The following is a 7062-nucleotide window of genomic DNA, read 5'->3' on the forward strand; positions in this document are numbered from 1 at the left end:
GCAAACAATTGTAACATACAATTCAAATAGACGCAGGCAAACAAGTGGATGGACACTGGACAGAGAGGCGCAGTCAAAACTTTGGTCGGAAACGTGGTATGGGTGAGCGGCGACGTCGACGACGGTGGTTGAAGTGTATAATGTATACGAAAGCCAAATCAGTGAATTGAACCGGTATAAGTCATATCGAAACATTAAAATGCAGAAACGTACCATTTAAATGTATGCATCGAATGACTGCATAAACTTTTTGTGTGTGTGTGTCTGTGTGTATGTGGGGAGGGGGGGCAGAGCAGCATTCTCGGAGAACTCTCTGATTCAAGTTCACATTTTGCGATTAAGTAAATAAATCATATCAAACAATCGAGCTGAATTGTACGTGGTCGTTGAGTGTACAATATATATACGAATGCATTTGCGAGACACGTACATGGCCATTATCTACCTCGTTTTCCGTGCCATGCACGATAACGGACATCCTTAGCGCTTACATTTGCGAATGCCATTCCATCACGTACTGATCATTGAGTTATTCAAATACATCTATTGAATTGAATACGGAATGCTTCGAGAGGAGAAGTCAAGTGCATGGAGCAAGCGAGCTAGTTAGAGTGCAAGAGAAAATTATGGGCCAACAGCTCCATGGAGAGCAATAAAAATTTGAAGGAAAAAAAATTGTTTCGGCAAATGTTTGGAAAATCATTTAATTTCTATTCGGTTTGTCATTGTTATTTTGTAGCAGCTTCATGAACGTCATTTGGCCAAACCAAGAAGCCAATGTCAACAGTTTTATTTCGGGTATGCAACGCTTGAGCTCGTGCGTCACATAAATTTACGTACATTTTCATCTCACCGTTTCGTTTAGCTTCTGAGCGAGCGTCTGCATGCACAATGCACGCAAATGCATAATAACATCTTTCAACGATATTGCAGTCGGCAATGTATATCGGAATGTACGTAAAGTGATGTGGTTGTTGAAACAGGCGACATATGCAATTATAAATCAAACCACGCACCATAAATTCTATGAAATTCGATTCGGTGCTCGCTTATCATATTACTTCGCAACAATTTTGTCGATTTGCTGTTTTCATGGCATTTGCATTGATTCCACGCATTAATCGCTATATATATATCAACTTTTGGAAGGGAAGCCAGAACCAAATGAATTCATGCATTCGTTTTGCCTGCTGTTCGATAAACTGTAGAAATCCCAATTTCAACGAGTAAACATTTACTCTACGATGAATTCAATGGAATACAGCTCATAAATTTCGCATATATATTTTCGGTAGCTTTTTGTTGATCTCTAGCTTCTGTGCTAGTTTGCTAATTTAAACGATGATTTCGAGGAAGGGAGAGCGAGTTGGATTGATGGACGGTTTACTGTTTTTTGGAACTTTTCTGTTGAGTTTCCAAAAAGCTAGCAACTGATTTTGTGAAGAATACATTCGTAGAAAAATATAATTAAACGCTTTGAAGATTCGATAAACTAAAAGTGATAACTTTTGGCATACGATGTAAAGTGACATAAGAACGGTTAATTCACAATGTTTCGTTGCATCATCAACGGTTATTCCGTTCTATTCATCAAAATTGAATGCAAAGTCAGTTGTTAAGTAATACAATTTTCACGCTTGTATATGACAAACATGCGCTAATGTTATGGAACAAGAACACGCTGCCGGCCAATTCGTTGTAATGTAGTTTTAATGAACGTTTCGCGACAGCTCTTTATCTCTCCCCGAAAATGCTCTGTCTCAACCTCTGCATTAGCATCGAGCGCATTTCGTTGAATCATGTCGAAACAATCTGTTTTGCTTCATCACTCCACCGTTGTGTGTCAGCATGGTTCGCATAATTTCCCGTCGATTCAGGCGACTGTTCATCCACTTTACGGATTACATGCTCTGTGTATTTGTCTTGTGTTAATCTAGACCTTAATAACAGGTCAAGAATGCCATTTTGCACGAAGATTTTTGCTGTGATACCCTTTGGTAATCTTTTCGATTTTAACGGATTTTTTGGTCTCGTTAATGGCTGTCGTTAATTTACAAAAAAAAATAGAAAGACAATCCAGTGTTGTATTTCAAGTGAATTGTTAATGTGATTTCTTTTTCGCGCGAATTTTGAATTTTTTCCTTTTTTTTACCTCTTAACTATTAATTCACGAGAATCCGCAATTTTAATGCTTCTGCATGTAAAGTTGAATGAAAATTTGATTTGCTCATCGCAGGGTACAACGATGTCAAAACGACATTAGAATAAATTTGTATCTTCAATGTAGCTAAAAGTGACGAACATGCAAATTTCGAATTATGCAAGCTTCAGGCAGTGATTTGACAATCTGTTCAAACGTTGGATCTTTGCGGCAGGTAGTAAATGGAGGCTGGTAGAGATTTTTTTTCGCTTGAAACACGAAAGAAAACGTTCGAGCAAAAGAACCGTGTGATTGTATCCGAAATGCAACCTGTGAATGAATAAATATTCCATACATTCAATCTCTGCTTGCCTCAAACAAAGACCGAGAGACAAGACTCGGTTCGTTGTATTCGGTTTCAACGTTGGCAACCTTAGCACCTGTCATCAACATAAATTACAATATCGTATATATTTTCATTATTAATTTTGATTGAATGGGATTATGGAAATGCAAGTCTATGCGCGTTTGTCACATTTCACAATGTTCGATAAGGGAATGGATCGACGTATACAATACGGGACATATCGTGCAAGTATGCTGTTATGTTTGGCTGAAAGGTGTATACATAAACAATTTGAAGTGGAAATTTCACCCAGTTTGTTTATGTATGCACAGAGCTGACATAGGCACCTACGGGGTGCCGGCACTTACTTGGGTGCGCATATGATGCTATTTCAAAATACCTTTTTTCACAATATTTTTGGATGTTTTGAAATTTGATTTTTTTTATCATCTAAATATCATAGATTTATTTAAAAAAAATTACATCAATCTCAAAAATACTCAAAATTTATTTTTAGAATAGTACTAGGTGCGCACCTAAGGTAGTAAGTGCCGGCACCTCGTAGGTGCCTATGTCAGTTCTGTGTATGCATGATGGGGTCGATTTCGAAGAAGGAGAATGCACAGAATGTCGCATGCGATTAAATTGATTATAAAAACGAATCTCGTATGGTAGAAATATAGGTGGAAAAAAAGGGGAATGATATGGATTTTAATAATCATAAAAATGTCTTGTGTAATCGATTTCGGCTGATATAGCACTGTCTATGTCGTTGCTGTCACTGTCACTGTCTATGCCTTTCAGCCGGGCAAATATTCGATTTTGTTTCTGGCAATCACGACGCCGAACGTGCACAGACGACGCATCGATTTCGTCATAGCCTTGAATTTGAAAAAAAAACATATTCTTTCATAAAATATCACTCTTTTTTCTGCTGCTGTATATAACCCATTTCGAAACCAACCGAGTGACAGAATCATTCCAACAAATTATCTATTATTATTCTATTGAACTCGTACTGCGCCGCAATTTTTTTTTTTCCTTTCGTTTTTGGTTCATGTTCTGAATTCGACCAAATTGAAATATTTCTGTGCCGAATTGAACGACGGATAGACAAAATGATGACTCCCTCGAGAGATGGCCATTTCAAGGGAATGCCGAGCTTGATTGAAGCATTTATCAAGCATGAATAATAAATTCCAAATAATGTACATAATCACAATCACTGAGAGAAATTGATAATTCACACAACGAAAATTAACCCATTTTTTTCTTGTTTGGAAATGGAAAAATTGAAATGACCACCCGCCATCAATTTTCATCAAACATTTTTTAATTAATCGCCTCCTGATGTAATCATCCAATTTGTAAATACATTGCTCAAAACTACTACACACGAATTGGATTCGTTGCACAATTTAACAAACAGATCGATTATTCACTGTAGCTTTTGCGGTCAATAAAATAATAATGGGAATCGATTGATTTGCTCTTTCTTTCTCTCTCTCCATGTGGTAACATAAATTTAAATCGAAATTTGATTACTTTCACATTTACAGTTTTGTTAATTAACAAACTGTCCACATTCAAATCCACTAAACAGTCAATTCGGTGGAGTGTTGTTGCACATTATGCATAAGGTGCGCATGCCAACGTGGAATTTGAAAGCCAACTACCGAAGGCATTTGCGACGAAATCAATTGGTTTGGATCAACTTGGATAAACAGTTTTATGCAGATCAAAAGGAGAGTTACTTGCGAAAAAAAATTGGCTCGTCGGTGGCGTATGTTCAGAGAGAGAGTAGAACTAGAGCGAGAGTGCAATCAAATATGCATAAATTGCTGAGTGTAACATGGACGGCACCCTGAAAGCTAAATCTAGTTCGATTTCGGTCATCAACAAATGGACGACTTTACGTGCAGAAAAAAATACGCGAAGCAAAAAAACTGTGATTGATTTGCACTATTTCTAAAGGTTTTGTTGTTTGCTTTTGATTTCAACTGTGTGTTTTGAGACTTAGAGTCTATTTACCAACCAGCGACACGGGGTTCATTTACAACTTTACATTTTCACACAAACACACACATTCGGCATTGGTTGAAAGCAAATGACTTTCAAATTGCAATTTCCATTAACAATTGATATGGCTAAAACTACAAATCCATAGCTTGGAATTTCACTTTGATTGCAAGTAGAAGTACTGGAAGAATTGAAATAAAGAAAAAGAGAAAGAGCGAGAGTGAAAACTGAATCTCAAAACCAGACACAAAATCTTGTACAGTGAAATATATGTAGCAAATTGAATAATAACTCATACAGTGTTGGACCCAAATGCTGTCGACTTCATAGGAAATTGTGTGTTTGTGTGTGTGTGCTCTCTTTCTAGAAAAGTAAATAAATGTGCTTTGGCCACCACGATTATCCAAAGGGGCGCCACTCATAAAATATATACACACGTTTAGTACAAAGCAGCTTTAAATTACAGGAACTTTTGCAGAACAATACAATGACCAGTATACATCTTTGGCAATAACAATAAATTAGACTTGAAATTAAAGCTTTTGTATACAGTGGTCGGCCCCATTCGCTTGAAATCTAAAACAATCACTTCCTCTGTGCGCCGCCAAACATGTAAAATCCAAAAATATAATTTGAAATTCTGTTAGCACATGCACATTAATTTCTCACATACACACATTGCGTGTATGACTCAATGTGATGCTTTGATGTTTGTAATTAGCTAAAAGGCTGTGATGAAACGATATTATGACACACACGTAGCTATTTGCCGTGAAAGGTTTACTTTGAGCACCCATCGCTTTTGTATTGTAAATAAAAACGCGGAAAATGCACAGTTCCTGATTACAGGGCGCTTTGAAAATGTGCATTTTGGAGTTCCGTAACAAATGCTCGAGGCCTTCACTTTAATTTTATGTGTTGCGATAAACTTGGTCGACAAACAGATTTTGCTAGAATTTATTTCAAATCCGCCAATTGCCATGGGGAAATTCTCTGAGTTTTGCATCCAAAATGCCCGAGCGTCACATCAGCGATCCGAAATGATTTCCCTCTCAATTGGGCATTGGCGCAATTATTCCCGAAACATTTGCGTTGAAAATTGAACGATGTGCAATCAAGATAAGTTTCTGGCATTGCTCGGGTGTCGGGCGAAAGGTAAATGTGTGAAATTAGATTCAGATTCGAAGAGATGACACAACGCATTCGTTACCAAAATCTCGGAGAGAAAGCGACGAACGGCGAAATGTATCACAAGCATCGTAATTCACGTATGTAGATTCATTACGTCGATCGGTGTAATCTAAACATTGTGGGTAATCCAACCGTAACAATAACCGTTCGTGCATCAAATCGACCAAAAATCACGAGCCGAGTGAAGTGATAATAATTTCCAACGGCCTAATGACATTCATGTCGATTCCCGTTAATGCAAGTGTAATTCGTGCTACTCATAAATTATGTTTGAAAATTCCGTACCGAGTAAACTGACAACCATCGGAATGTTCGAAACGAAAGTAACGCCAAATGCAAAGATAAATTTCCACCAACAATGGTGTAAGAAAACAAACTGTACGATACGCACTGGATGACATTGCATGGTATTGTATGGCATTGAAAAAGGAATTGTCTGACCCTTACATTGGTCAAATCCGTACATTGCTCGACGTCTGCTTTCTGGTCGATGAAAATATAAATTCCAGGTTTTAAATAGTTTGCGTTGTGTGTAAAATGTGGTATTTCCATGAGAGGACAGTCGGTTGCGTGCAGAAAATCAAACTGTAATATTATTGCACTGATGAACGACACAACCACAAACAATCACCATCACCACCATTTGAAAGCACGAAGCCACTGGGCGAAAGAGGTGAAATACATTTCAATGCGTATGGAAAGAACATTTGCAGACGTATTTATTACCGTAAATTACACCGCAGATACGACTTTAGGCATCAAACCGAAACCAACAACCCAAACCCAACGCATGAATTTTGATACAATGTGCACTAATGAAATTCGATAAATTTCTATACATGCTCAGAATCTGAACTTCGGACCGAGCATCGTACGTTTTCTGTATAGGAACGTAAGTAATCGATACACCTATCAATAACATGACCATCGTCTCAAAATGGTTTTCGGATCAATCGAACATGTCATTTGGATCAAAGTGAATTCGATTTCTAGGGCACATCTGTTTAAATTCAAAACAACATTTTGTAATTTCACAAACTCATTGAATTTTTATTTTTTTATTTTTTTAAACATTTTGCGATGAGAAAAACCAGGTGTTTTCGGAATTTCATATCGAACATTTGAATTGAACAATCCCATTATTATATTCATTTCAAGCAATGACATATTTTATAAAAACTAAATAAATAGCTGAAACCAGAACATATTCGTATATAAAATTTCTTGTTTCAATGTTATGAACGATTCGTTTCAATGCTGCGCGCACATCACTTATTCGTACTAGAGGTTCAGTTAACTTGACAATAGGTTTCATTGTTATTTTTTGTTTCGTATTGTCATTCAATCGTGTCATCTAAACGAGATG

The sequence above is a fragment of the Sitodiplosis mosellana genome, unplaced genomic scaffold (genome assembly GCF_009176505.1).
Source record: "Sitodiplosis mosellana isolate CC-2019 unplaced genomic scaffold, AAFC_SMos_1.0 Smas_scaffold_1, whole genome shotgun sequence".
NCBI classification, from domain to species: Eukaryota; Metazoa; Arthropoda; class Insecta; order Diptera; family Cecidomyiidae; genus Sitodiplosis; species Sitodiplosis mosellana.